Source organism: Cyprinodon variegatus, unplaced genomic scaffold (genome assembly GCF_000732505.1).
Source record: "Cyprinodon variegatus isolate N-32 unplaced genomic scaffold, C_variegatus-1.0 Scaffold182, whole genome shotgun sequence".
NCBI lineage: Eukaryota > Metazoa > Chordata > Actinopteri > Cyprinodontiformes > Cyprinodontidae > Cyprinodon > Cyprinodon variegatus.
Genome location: NW_015150635.1, coordinates 216595 through 230670, shown reverse-complemented (window position 1 = coordinate 230670; position 14076 = coordinate 216595). Strand labels below are relative to the sequence as shown.

Sequence of the window (14076 nt, the reverse complement as noted above, 5' to 3'; positions counted from 1 at the left end):
CTCCACTGTTCGTGGACTCCCAACTCTGCGCGCTGCGTCTGCAGGGCATGAGGATGGAGACAGTCCCAGTGCGCTCTGGGTTTAACTTACTCCACATTTCTTTTGTGCATGCATTTATAATTTCTATTCTTTTGTAGATGCACTTTTGGATTATCCGTTTTTCATTACCTTGCATTTCTCGCACTGCGGTTTAACTTTTAATATATACAGTTTGTGCTGCTGCCTCTAGTGCGTCTGTGTGGAAACCACAGCCGGTCTCTATCTGTCCGAGTCTATCTGTAAATGTTTATTTTCTCATTTAGTTTCACTATATATATATATATATATATATATATATATATATATATATATATATATATATATATTTCTGACAAGATGAGAGCGTGGCAATGCGTGAAGGGGGCGGGGGGCAAGGGCACCGGCGCGGATGGCGGACTGTGATTCCTTTTACTTTATGCTGGCGCGCATTGTGCGTGCATGTGCTTTGCTCCACTGACCTATTTTTTTATGGTTGGATTGGTCGGGGTGGGGGGGATACTCGGGTTTTAGATGTGTGGTCATGTGAGCACCAGGATGGGTCCTCCCAGTCGCTGGGACGTTGATCCACTCTGCCCATAATCCGCGCTCCTCCAGCCTCCCCTCCATCATCCAGGGACACATGTGCGCTCACATCCCAGCACAGCAGACAGTCAATGCTGCACACTTCTCTCCTCCACGCGCTCGTGTATAAATATGCCTTTTATGTATGTATCCCCCCCACCCCCCAGACACACACACACTCACACTCGTCTGAACTTCTCCGGACGATGTGAACGCGCACTCACAAGTATGCTTAATATGTGCGGACTTCCATTAGCAGAATGAGGGAAAGGGTTATTATTGTTAAGATATAGTGATAATGTGTTATTATCGGTTCCTCTCTTCTTACTTCTTATTTATATTTCTTACCTGTGATTTCTAAGTAATTCTAAATGTTTATTTTAAAACTTTTGAATGAACATAATCAAATATAAAAAAAGAAAACAAACTAATTAGGTTCCTTTTCTCCTTTTTTTTAACTGTGTGTTTTGGTTGGGTTGCTTTCTTTCTGGAAATGTTCATTTAATAATTTTTCTTAAATTTTCCATTAACCAGCCTGAGACTCTGTATGGTGACTATCCCATCGGTTTAATAGCATGTACGGTTCTAACCTTCTTTATTAATTTTCCACTGTCCCATTTTAATTAGGTAAATCTAATTATACATTTTGAACAAATTGCTAGACATCTCTGGAGCTATCAGGGTGTGTTTGACTGGTAACTTGGTGTTTTATTCTTTATATGAAAACAGTGTGGAAGAATGTGTTAAGGAATAAAGACGCACGCTCAGATTTGTTGAGGCTGACCATAATTGGGAAGGGACGCACGTGCAAAAGACATTTTGACCGTATATACATTTTTGGACATACTCTGAATTGATGTGTTATTTAATTAAGAGAGTAGATTTTGTGGAATGTAAATTAATTTCTCAAAAAGCACAGAATTGAAGTATGCTATAATTAACTTTTCTATTTATTCTTACTGATTTTCGTGAAAATATTGTTTTACTTTTACCAAACCATATTTACATTAATGCATTTTTCCCCCAATATTATCTTACAGCAGCATTGGCATCAGTTAATGTCTTTTTTCTGTTCTCGTTCAGCTCCGTCTTTCCCAGATTGTTTTGCTCCAGTCTGCCAGAGGTTGCTGGTGTCACGGTTTCTGTTCTCGTTCAGCTCCGTCTTTCCCAGATTGTTTTGCTCCAGTCTGCCAGAGGTTGCTGGTGTCACGGCAGCACACTGTGACATTGTGAGGGATGAAATTAAAATGTGAACAAGCAGCATAATTGGATGCTAATTCAAATGGCAGTGGCAATTTCTTCCAGAAAATGGTCAGAGAATTGGATGAACTGCTCTGTGACTTTCTGGCTTTGCACAAACTTGCTAATTATGTAAAACTCATCACCCTTTCACTGATGCTTGAGCCCCTTTTTGTGTCTTTTTGAGAATTCTATCCTCTTAACTTCAAAATAATACAAACATATTATATCTGCCTCAAAGTGTCGGTTGCTTTGTCTCTCCCTGTCTACCCAGCTCTTCCTCTTAGTTCAGCCTCTCTACCACATCACTGCTACTAAAGTACCTAATTACCTGTAATGGAAACATCCCTCTCATTACCCCATGCAAATTAGCCATCCTACTCAGCACAATTAAGATGAAAATTCCAATTACATCATTAAAGAAAGTTGTTTGATGTGCTGCTAGAAAAGGTAAAAAGTGCTTCTTGTCCAGAGTACATATAATTAACCCTTGGAAAAAAGAGGGGGGGGAGGGCACCTCTGCAGTGCATGTGGACCGCACACAGATATGTTATTGAGATCGACTTTGTGCTAAGCTGTGAGAAATTTGCTCAGGCCTTAGAGAAAGATAAAGGCAAATGTCTTGTGATAGGTGCTTTAAGGCTACATTAACAAGGCTGTAAATATTTGTTGTAGATTTGGCACTTGTTGTCTCTTTCCATCAGCAGTCCATTGAAGTGCTGCACTACCTCATGCTGCAGGCTCTCGCACATTAAAGGAGAGGTTAACAAGATTGGCTATTATTCTGTTTGGGACTGTGGACTTGAAGTGCCATGAGGGAAAAAAATGTCTGATTAATTTGAGATGCATTATCTACAAGAATTTATAAATAATGTTTGATTTATTAAGGATTTTTTTTACACTCCCTGCTGTCAAATTCATGTATTTAATGGCAGGACACCGGACCTAAACATTTTTCATAGAATATGCTCCAAAAATACACATTTAATAAATGCTGTTTCAGTTTATATGCATTGATTTAGTCATTAGAGTGATAATGAAAGTATGAAGCTAAAATCAATGCAGGTAATGAAAGAAAAGAAATCCGGCACTGCACTAAGAAATGAAAAAGTTGTGGTTTGGCCATCTTTCCTGCCTTTTATCTGGCTGAGGAAGTGAAACGCTGTCCCCACAGGTTATTAAGGAGTGTGGGATGTGCCTGTCTGTGCTGTGTTCAACTGAGACAAACATCCTGGCTGCCTAACTGTGTGGAGAGGGGCTGGTTAATGAGATATTGGCTGCCCATTGAGAGCATGGATTTTTGATTTGGCAGCATGGAAGTTGGAAAGAGGGCGAGGTGCACTCCGGAGAGCAGAGAAGCCTGATGATAAATCGTAATATCAGAAAACTGATATGATTTGTTGTCTTTTGACTACATTTTTGGCATTCTTTATGAAGTCTAGAATATTTAATAAGTGTCTTGAAATGGCAAATACTGACTATCAGTGCACAGTATTAGGCAGGGGCAGAAGGAGCACTAGTTTACTCTATACAAAACATAGAGCAGTTTGGGAAAAGTCTGATTTTTTCCATGGTCTTAACAAATGACTTTAAACCAGAAAATGTTAACAATCGGAAATAATTTCTATCCCCAAAACTTTTTTGCTAAAGATAATGGATATTTTATTACTCAGTTCCACCTGTTTTAATGGTTACATTTTTTTTTCCTAATACCTTAATGTATTTTTTCTTGTTTTCTGTTATACTTTATCTTTACTCCTTTTATTTTTAATTACTTTTTGTAAATGTTTTATTATTTATATTTCATTCTGAATCTCATTCTATTAATTTATTTTCTTTTTACTGATTTGCTGCATTTTTTAATCAGCTGGCGAAGTTAACAGGAGTGTGTGTCACATCAGGAAATTACCCTGATAGGTTGGCCACAACAAAATGGTGGTATTTTTATTGATTTTGTTTTTAATGCCATGTAAAATTTAGATATATTAATTAATTTCCCTCCCCAATAATGTTAAAGGAAAAGAAGCCGGATGCCTGGAAAATCTTTTTTTTTTGTAAGAATTTTCCTGAACTGCAGAGGAATGTGTTTTGTTTTGTTTTTCTAAAAAAAAAAAACAACTTAATACTAAATCTTCAATTAACTTTATACCCCTAACCAATTATTAAAGATTGATAGATTGTATGTGATTGCTGTGTGGACTGCTATTGGATTATTTAGCCAATTTCTCTGCTCTCTGCTTTGACAAAATATAGTTTCCTCTTTATCTGAGAAGACCTCAAACCTGATAAACCTTTACCTGGGAGTCAGCCCTGTATCTCATATTGTACTGTCAGTTATACCCTGAGATTTTGACAGATTTGTCCCATCAAAGACGAGGTTAAACGACTCCCCCTGCTCTGTGGCCATTCGAGCAGCGGGGCATGAGAGACATAAAGTGGTTAGAAGCAGCTGTCAGCTTCCATGAGTGGATTTTTCTTCGTTCTGAAACATTCATTTCAAGTTCACTCTGGGTTCTCAATGTGGCTCTCCAGTCAGGTAAAACACCTAGCTGTGCTTAGTAAAATGCCTCTAACTTAGGGGTAATTTTCTACTTTACTTTCAATCAGTATTTCAGGAGTCACTCATAGATCCTTTGAAGTGTCTCCCTGTCATGAAGCATTTAACTGCTGATAGAATACTTCGTCTTTCAGCACTGGTTAGATAATCATACACCACTGTCCATTTTTACTTTGATTTTTTTTTCTCTTCCCTCTCTTTCAATTTCTGCTTTTAGCTTCCTCTGTAGAAGATGCACAGAGAATACAGATGTAGTGTTTTAAAGTTCCTCTTTGGACACAGTTTGCTTTAGACTCTCTTGGTTTATTTTGTGCAATTTTAAGGTGATGAAATGTACTTTTTTTGTGAACACCACCTGTATGATCATTGTGTTGAGAAGATAAACGCTGCCAGTGAAAAAAAACAAAAAAACATTTCTTCTTTCAGCTTGGCCCTTATATACTTTGCCACTTGTGGTTTGGAAGTAACAGTTTTAAAAAGAGTGAAGGGTGAAGTTTTTTTTCTTCCCCCTGCACTTTCATTCTAAGCATATTTCTTATCATCTGTGTTTTTCCTTCTGCTCCCTCTATCCTCTGTGGGCCTCTGGAGGGCTGTCCATTGGCTTTTTGAAGCTGCATCAAAGAGGAAATGGGGGAGAAAAAGCAATATTGATTTTGCGTTTTGTCTGACTCAAACACTGAGGACAGAGAAACAGAGAAGGAGCTAGGTGTTGGGCAGTGGGGCAACTTTGTCTTTTAAGAGAGAGCCAGAGGAAAAAGAAACAAAAGATATGGAAGATGAAGAGGTTCACCGAAAACACGAAACACTTCTTTCCCTAGAGCTGTCTTCTCAGTCCTCTAACGTCAACTGCTCATTATCTTACGGTTGGAGACAAACTTCTGTCTGGTAGTTTTATCACCTCCGCCTCCTTCTTGTCTATATGACCGGTCTACTCCCAAGGTCTGACAGTGCTCTACAGTTGACCTGCTTTTCCATGAAACACCAAGCCGCTCTCAGTTATCATCAGATCTCTTTGCAAGGCAAGCATGCCGGCAGCAGACGAGACGCCAGCAAGCTTGTTCTGTATTTGTGGGTTATTGCACTCATCCTCCACCTGCGTTGGCCCAATGGCAGTGTCAAAAGAGAGGAGCACTGGTGTTAATGTGATATGGATTGTCTGAAAATAATCTTTGGGGAATAGTTGTTGACAAGATCTTGTCACAGTTATGTCCTATTGAGCAGTTGGGTTGAAGGTAGGGTCCATTGTACTGTAGCATCCTGACTCTTGATAATTTGACTCCAGTGACTGTCCCAGCTTTTTTAAATTTCATCTCTCCCAAAATCTGGAATGAATGCCTTACAATCTTATCACGGCTTCAGTTTTCCCTACTGCTTGTGCACTTTTTCTTACCTCTATGCCGTGCCTCCATTTTTGAGCAGCCTGAAACTTAATGACCTTGTCTGGCCTATCCTCCTTGTTGTGGTTGTTAATAACTGTCTTCAGGAGTCTTATGAATATGCAGGCCTTCACATTTCGATATAAAAAATCCTTCTTCTAAGTCATATGTAATATTTCAACTTACCGAGAAACAGAAATCAAGGTTCTGATTAGCTTTAAGCCACCCCCCCCAACCCCCCAGAAATGTCTGCCACCGAAATGTCACTCAGCAATGCAAGTGAATTATGTATTAGTTTGCCTATATAAAATGAATAACTTACATCAATTTACTTTTCGATGATTTATTCAGACTTACCTGTAGTTAGTAGGTCAAAACATGCCAGACCTGTACTGAAAGAAAAAAGGGTCAGAGGTCACGTTTTGATGCACTCTCCTCTGCTCTGACGCGAGCTGCTGCGGCTTCTCTGGATCCTGGCGGGAGGAGAAAGGATGAAAAATGAGGGGTGCTTGGAATTTTGATGAGTTGAGGGAACAGGCAGCGCTGTAACAAAGGTCGTCGCAACATGCGCTCTTCCGCTTGATTACAAAAGGGAGCGAAGTGTGTGTGTGGGGCGTTTGATTACATATCCCAGCAGAGGCCATTAGGGGTTCTTCTGCTAGGATGCCATCATTTACACTCATCTGATCTGATGTCGACACTAATGAACAAACAAAAGCGTGCCAATCCTCCTGAGCACTAGGGGGTGCTCTTGAAAAGATACAAATGATGGGAAAATTTGCACTCCAGAGTGATGAACTTCTTAACTTTACTTTCACTGCTCACTAGTTAGACGTTGCCACTAGGCAGAATTATAACAAAGCAAGTAAAATCTCACACTCAATGTTTTGCAGCAAAATGTCGGCCTCAACTCAACTCGGATGCATAAAAGGAATTTATCATGGTAGATAACAAAGGAAAATAGCCTTGCCAGAGAAACAGCCTGCCTAAGATTGATTTTTATGCACATGCATTTATTTGAAATAAAAGAATTGCTGCTTCAGTGCTAATTACAAAGATGAAAGGAAAGAAGAATGTGCAAGGCAATGAACTTTGTTTAAAGGCACAGCACATAGTTTATTCAGGGATGTGCTGCTTTAATGAAATACAAACCCATTTATAGCTCAAAAAGTGTGATGGGAAAGTGAAACTGTATTTACATTGGCATAAACAATGAGCTCTGCATTTATGCGTTGGGTTGAGCATCGTAATTTAGAGAGTCGGGTATTAAAGCCAGCACACACAGAGAGTTAGTGGGCAAGATGGCAGAATGTGTCCTCCCCTGCTGGAGCAATGGGGTTAACTGCACGTGGAGAGATCCTTGACCCATCTCAGATGGGGCTCCCCGCCTCTTGCAATGTGGAATATCTGATTGCTGATTATGAGTTTGTTCCCTATTGTGCTCTGGTTTTTGTGCATCAAGATCAATCTCCCCCAACAGAACTGATTAAGTAGCAGGAAAATTGTGCTACAGCTCTCAGAAATTGCTGAAAGACTCTTTCAGAAAACCTGGCAATCTGGAGTACAGCTGGCAATCACCCACCACTGACTCTCTCTCAGAGGCTCTTTTTTTGGGTTGTTTTGTTGTTTTCAAGTGGGCTTTCTGGCATATTGTTGTCTTTGTTCCCCAGGGCTTCTTGTTTCTGGATGAGAGCTTTCCTAGTGCTGAGCACAGGTCCTTGTCAACCTGGATGCTCAGCTCAGCCTAGTCCAACATCAACAACAGCACCGTCAGCAAGGACTCAGGAGTTGCTTATAATCAGTCTCTTATAGCAGCCTAATTTGAGCCAAAACAAGAATTTTCATCACTCATGTAAAAAAAAACACCCTTTGTTCTTTTTGTTCTTTTTTTTTGCTCCAAGAATGCAACACATACAACAAAAGGCTTATGGAAACAGAAATAAAAAGCTCTTTTTAAAGTGTTCTAATGTCTTTTTTTCCTAGGGTTTACATACAGTTCACTGGTTTCTTTGAGAGAAAAGAAGAGTTTTCTATCAGAAAGACAGGAGGAATGCTCCTTTTTACTTGCAGGGAATCTGTCACTTGGCTGCAAATCAGCTGCTGCCATCGGTAGTTTTTTTTTTTTTGGTAGATAGTTAAAGAGAAGAGAAAGGCGGTCCTTTCCTCTCCAATTTAATAGATGTTTAAAATCCTTTAATGTCTGACTAGGGTGTGTCAGATGATAATTCTGCCCAAGTGTAGCCTCTACAATAGAAAATACATCAAAATTTGTAGCAAGCAGCCCAAATATAATGCCAGTATTATAACGTGTCACCTGCAGCTTTACTATTTATTGCATTTAAATGGTTAAATATCTTTTCATCCATCTAAAAATACAGTTAATATCTGAATTGTGTAGTTTAATGGGCTACACAGTGCTCTGTAACAGTGCTGCATTGCTTCTTGGCCTGAGGTATCTGTGCATGGAGTTGGCATGTTCTCCCTGTGCATGCCTGGGTTCTCTCCCGGCACTCTGGGTTCAGAAAGTCCAAAAACACAACTTTTAGGTGTATTGGCATCTCCAAACTGCCGCTGTATGAGAGTGTGGTTGTATCTCTCTGTGATGAACTGCCACCTGTCCAGGTTATACCCTGCCTTACACTCACAGACCACTAAAATAGTTACGACACCCCCCATCTGCCTGACAAATGAATGGATGTAGTGAGTTCTTATTTTATTTTGATGGCTTTTTTTATGTAATTGTAAATATATTTAAACAGGTTAGCTTTATTGATACCATTAAATGTGTTTTTAAGAAGAAACTGATTCCTTTTTGTTTCAATTGATTGTTACAGTATATCTTAAAATAAGGTATGTACCGTGCAGACTTAAAACTTAATCAAAATATGTAGCTATATTTATTGCAATTCTGAGAAAAAGTGGTCATAAAAAGCTTTTGAATATGTGTCATAGTCCTGCTGGTTCAGGGTAGTGGTGGACTAGTGGTTGAACTTCTGAGTTCAAGCCTCAGTCCCACAGACTGCCACTCTGAGTCCCTGAGCAGAGCTCCTTAACCCCACACTGCTCCCCAGGACCTGCACAATGGCAGCCCACTGCTCCCAAAGGGGATGGTTTGAATGTAGAGTTAATTTTGTTGCTGTTTTCTTGTGACGGTGTAATGACAATAACTGCTGAAAAAGAAAAAAACAATAATTTACTACTGCTTATTTTCAGGGCCCAATACATTTGTGCAGGATATGAAATTAATAATGAGTACAATAATGAGTACCCTGAAAGGTACCCCAAATCCAGGAGTTGAACATCTGGCTTAAGGAGTAAGGGATCAAGCATGGTTGGCTTATGTGGCTCCTGAGGCAGCAAATTGGTACCTTAAAGTCAAGCATGCCACTGCTTGAACGGTTGCAAATTGATAAACTTGGGTCTGGGAGGAGTTCAGAGAGACAGTGGAAAAAAGATTATCGGTCAACCTCAAAGTGATTCTGGCAAATTGTCCGCCGCCTCCAGAGGGCAAAGCAGTGCTTCACTAACAAGGTTCACAGGGGGAGTGGGAAACTGCTGACCTTGACTGAGGACATTGTCAGACAGTGGAAGAAATACTTTGAGGATCTCTTTAACCCGGCTGTCACACCTTCCCTGGTGGAAGCAAAGACTGGATGTTTGGGGGTCAGCCGTGTTCATCACTCAGGGTGAAGTCAAAGAGGGTGGCTCTAAGGTGATTGGACTTTGGGTGTGGATGAAATCAGCCTTGAGTAGCTCAGGTCTCTGGATGTTGTTAGCATGTCCTGGTTGACAAGCCTGTTCAACATCCCGTGGTGTTCAAGGATCGTGCTCCTGGACTGGCATACCTGGGTGGTGGTTCTCCTTCACAAGAGGGTGATAGAAGGGTGTGTTCACTTAAATTGGTATTGCCACTGCTCATATTATTGAAACCAAAACTTACTGATCCTGATGCTTAGATTTTATTTTGTCTTTTTTTTTTTACGCCAAATATTATTTTGCTTCTTCACCCCAGATGCCTCAGATCTTTTATTCTTTTTTCATTGATTCTGATTTGCTGTGTGAAAATAAACTGAAGGTTAGAGAGGGAATAGACTCAACCTTGATACAATACATGAAGCCCCCCATATTAACTACAACATGCTTCGTATACCTATCCTCTCGAGTTTGTAAAAAAGTTGTTTTGATCTTTTGACACATGATTACATTGGGCACTGGTGCTTTGATCTTATCAGAATTTTTTTTCTTTCCCTTGATGTTAGATTATTATAATTTATACATGAGAGATTTAGTTTTGTTTTCCCTCTTTAGCCTTAGCAAACTTAAGTAAACACCAGATTAACATTGTATTCATTTACAACTTCTCATTAGTAAGCCCTGCGGTAATTAATCGGAGGCCAGGGCATCTAGCTGTATAGACTGTTCGAATAATTTATTCGTTTCTGCTCATACCAAGTGTGAGAAATAGTGTCTGATCAATTCATCCCTTAGATGTAGTGCTTTGAAGACATGCCTAGTCTTATGAGAGCACCACCACAGTATGTATTCTCTGGAAAGTTGGGCTTGCAGACCTTGCACTACAAATGTTGCAGGATATCATTTTCTTAATCATATTTGAAGTACACAGTTCTATTTAAATTGGCTGTGTCCAGATTACACTTGCACAGGTGTAATATTTTTCATTTTCATTGGATTATAGCATATTCTAAATTTGAGGTTTATTATTTATTTTGAGGTTTATTTTGTCATAAGTAATGGGATTGAATTTACACTTTCAGCTAAAACTCCCATAAATTATCTAAATTTATCCCCATTCACGCACCATATTGTAACATGTATAACTGTTCATGTAGACTGTTTTTAGCCTTCTACAAAACTGTTTGCTTTTAATTGAATCATTAAGTATACCGTTTTTTTTATCACACAAAAGCTTATTTTAAATTGTAAAGAAGAAAACCTTTTTAATATTTTGTTATTTCAACTCTCTGAAGAAACTTTAATATGCTAGTTTAGAGGGTGGGGGGACCCAAGGGTCCTGCATTACACTGTACACATATCATAGGCTTTTTAGTTTTGCCAAAAGATAGTTATTCCTTCTTTAGGCAAAAATTCAATACATGAAACAAATTAGTAATGATTTGGTTTCACTCTTTTAGCTGCTACCCACATGACTATTTCTTGAAATTTGATTTAGTACAGAAAATGGTTGATATACACTACCTTACTGGCCTTGCTAAATGTCCTTCAATAGTCCTGAGTATCCTTGGTGAATCCATCAGAAAGAGCTAATAATTAGTTTTTTTTTTTCTTTATTCCATAGAAGATTTGGGTTTTTTATTTAAAAATTACATTGGATGACTGTAGTTTGATACATTTATAAGTGATTTTATTTATTTTTTCAATATTCAAATGTAGGCAGAACAAAAACAGTGTCCCCATTGTGGGACAATAAAGGATTTTCTATTCTATTCCTAAAACTTAGTTGGCTTGAAACAAAGACATCAGTGCTTTCCATCTAAGCAACATGAAAATCAGCCAGGAAAATGAAAAGCACTCTAAAAAAATGCTTATATATAGAAAGCAGAAATGTTAAAAGATGTATAGGCATTATCAAATAAGCAAATCAAGCTTTTCAAATACTAATAAGTATACTTTGATTTGAATTTAGAGCTAAAAAAGAAAAGAAAAATTATCTCCTCTTTTGAAAAGAAAACCAGCCTTAAAAAAAAAATCTTAAACATGTCCAACAGATGTTGAGCAGTTTAAAGTTTTTTTTTTACTTAGTGTGGTTTACCACCTTAAAGAGACTTTCACAACTCTAGGTAAAGACAACGAGCAAAAACCAGAAATAGGTATTTAGAGATCACAAATAAGTCCATCCAAATATGTTTCATAGCCTCACCGGTTTTCTGTAAGCACAAATATGGTTTTTCTGGTTTTTCCCTCCCTTTCACTGAAGTCTGAGAGATTTAGAGTTGGTTTAATTCAGCAGCTCAATTCCCATCCGTGGCAATGTCAAATGTTCTCCTCATATTGAAAATATTATCCATGCACAACAGATATAACATTTCTATTACCAATTTCTGTTCACAAGATAAAAATGATGTCACAATGGCATATCCCATGAGCAACCGCACAATTCCAAGTGATCAAGGGTTTATTTTTAAAACTACAGCAATGGCTTTCTGCAGATTAATTCCTGTATGCGTTGCTATTGTGGGAGAAACAAATTGGGCTTTAAGGAATTAGTCTGTTTTCTGCCTAAATCCTAGATCTATTTCTGAAACATTTGATTGTTGTTAATGTGATTGGAGGCTTGAGCATTGCTTTCTCATTAAAGAAAAAAAAAAAACTAGACAAAGAGTCACCCCTCCCCATCCCCCACACAAGCATAGCTGGATAAGATGGTGTTTTCTTCATCAAACTAGGTGTATTGTCCAAATACTGTAGGAATGTTTAGGGCCTGTGTTCTCCAGTGCTGAGAGACTATATGCTGAAGGTCATTTGGGATCATAGCTTGCCATTAATAATTTCCTGAAAGCATCCAACATCTCCATCTGTCCCAGTACGTCCATCGCTCAACTTCAAAGACAGCATCTGCAGGTTAGCACTAAACCCGCCTCCAGGCTAAGATGTTGAAGGTGGGATTCTTTGTTGAGAGAACGTCTCATACTGTTAAGTTCACATTCTCATACAATTGCCAATTAAGGTGTGTTTGCACCTACAGCATGAATTTAGGATTACATAAGTACATAAAAACTCCCAGGCTCACAATTGGTGTATTTTTTTTAACATTTAAGTCTGTTTTTTTGTTTTGTTTTTTAGTACTACAGCTCATTCCTGCAGATGTGGGCAAAACACGAACTTCACACAAATGGCCCAAGGCTTCTGCCAATGATGCAGGAACGCAATTGCCACCCTCAACCATATTTAGTTATTTTGCGTGATAAGTAGGGGTTAGTATTGGCATGGGTGTTGCGACACGACACCTGTCACAATTCTCGGTTCACGATACAATATTATCAAGATTGCAATATCACTATGTATTACGATTTTTTTTCACAACTATCTCAATTACATGTAAAGATAAAAAAGCAAGTGTTGTACACTGCAAAAACACCTAGAAATTAGTAAAAAATGTCTAAAATTAAGTGCATTTACCCTTCATTTCAGTAGGTAAATAAGACGATTTGCCAATGGAATGACTACATTTACTCCTAAAGTAAGATAATTAGATATTATGCACTTAAAATAAGACACTGTAATTGTTTTTTCTTGTTTTAAATATAAATTATCTTGTTCTATTGGCAAAGTGTCTCCCTTACCTGCTCAATTCAAGAAAAAAAATATATTTTAAGCAAAAATTACCTAATTAAATTTCAATTCTATGCAGTGTATATGTTCATCAGAAGATGCTGATCATTTAATAATTTTCATATCCATGTTGTTTGAGGTTGTAGTCAGTCCACGTATTCTGTGACTGTCACAACTACTCAGTGGTGATGTGCCTCACAGCGGTGGTTCAGAGGTAGCCCATTTTCCCTCATTTTTTTAGGTAAAATATTTAGTTTTTAAAATTGATACTAGGAACTGAAAAATCAATATTATATCGGGCAGCCGAAAATCACAACGTCTCCAAAACGATTTTTTCCCACACCCTTAATGATAAGGTATATAATTATTTAATTTGTCATAGCTAACTTCAGGTGTAGCATTTTTTGGCATTCTGAAGCACTTTATTGTGCGTAAACCTTGTAAAATAGCTGGTATTATGGGCACTAAAGTCTAAACAGATCTTTAATGATGGGCCCACTTCAGATACGAAGGACTTCTGCAGGGATTAAATGTTTATGCCGCAGCACGTGCTGCCCAGGCCTGGTGGGCGCAGTGGGTGAGAAGGCAAGTGTCTGGCAGAGTGAAAGATGGCAGTGTGCAAGGAGTGTGTGTGCAAGCAGCTGGGGCCGTGACAGAAAAACAGTCGGGCTTCTGCTCCCGCTGCTCCAGCTCTCGCTGCCAATGATGGATTCCCACTTTGGATTTGTTAATAACACAATGTTGTCTTACATGATGGACTCTTAGCAGCTATTCTAGCCATTTTTTAGGAACAAAAAAATTAAGATGTTTTAGTTGGAGTGGGGTTGATATGATATATTCAGCTCACAAGACAAATGATACATAAAATCTGGTTCATGTGCGTGCATTGGAGGATGTTTAAGCTGTAACTTTGGGCAAAGTAAAAGTTTGAAGTATCAGAATTGATTTTTGATACTGTTAGCATGAACTCAGCGCTATTTCTGACATTTTAAA

General features: G+C 38.5%; 1 protein-coding gene across 2 annotated transcripts in view; it reads left to right on the top strand.

Moving 5' to 3' along the window:
* Positions 1 to 14076, top strand: part of rora (RAR-related orphan receptor A) — a 264712-nt gene that overhangs the window by 201289 nt on the left and 49347 nt on the right. The gene's annotated exons all lie outside the window — the stretch shown is intronic.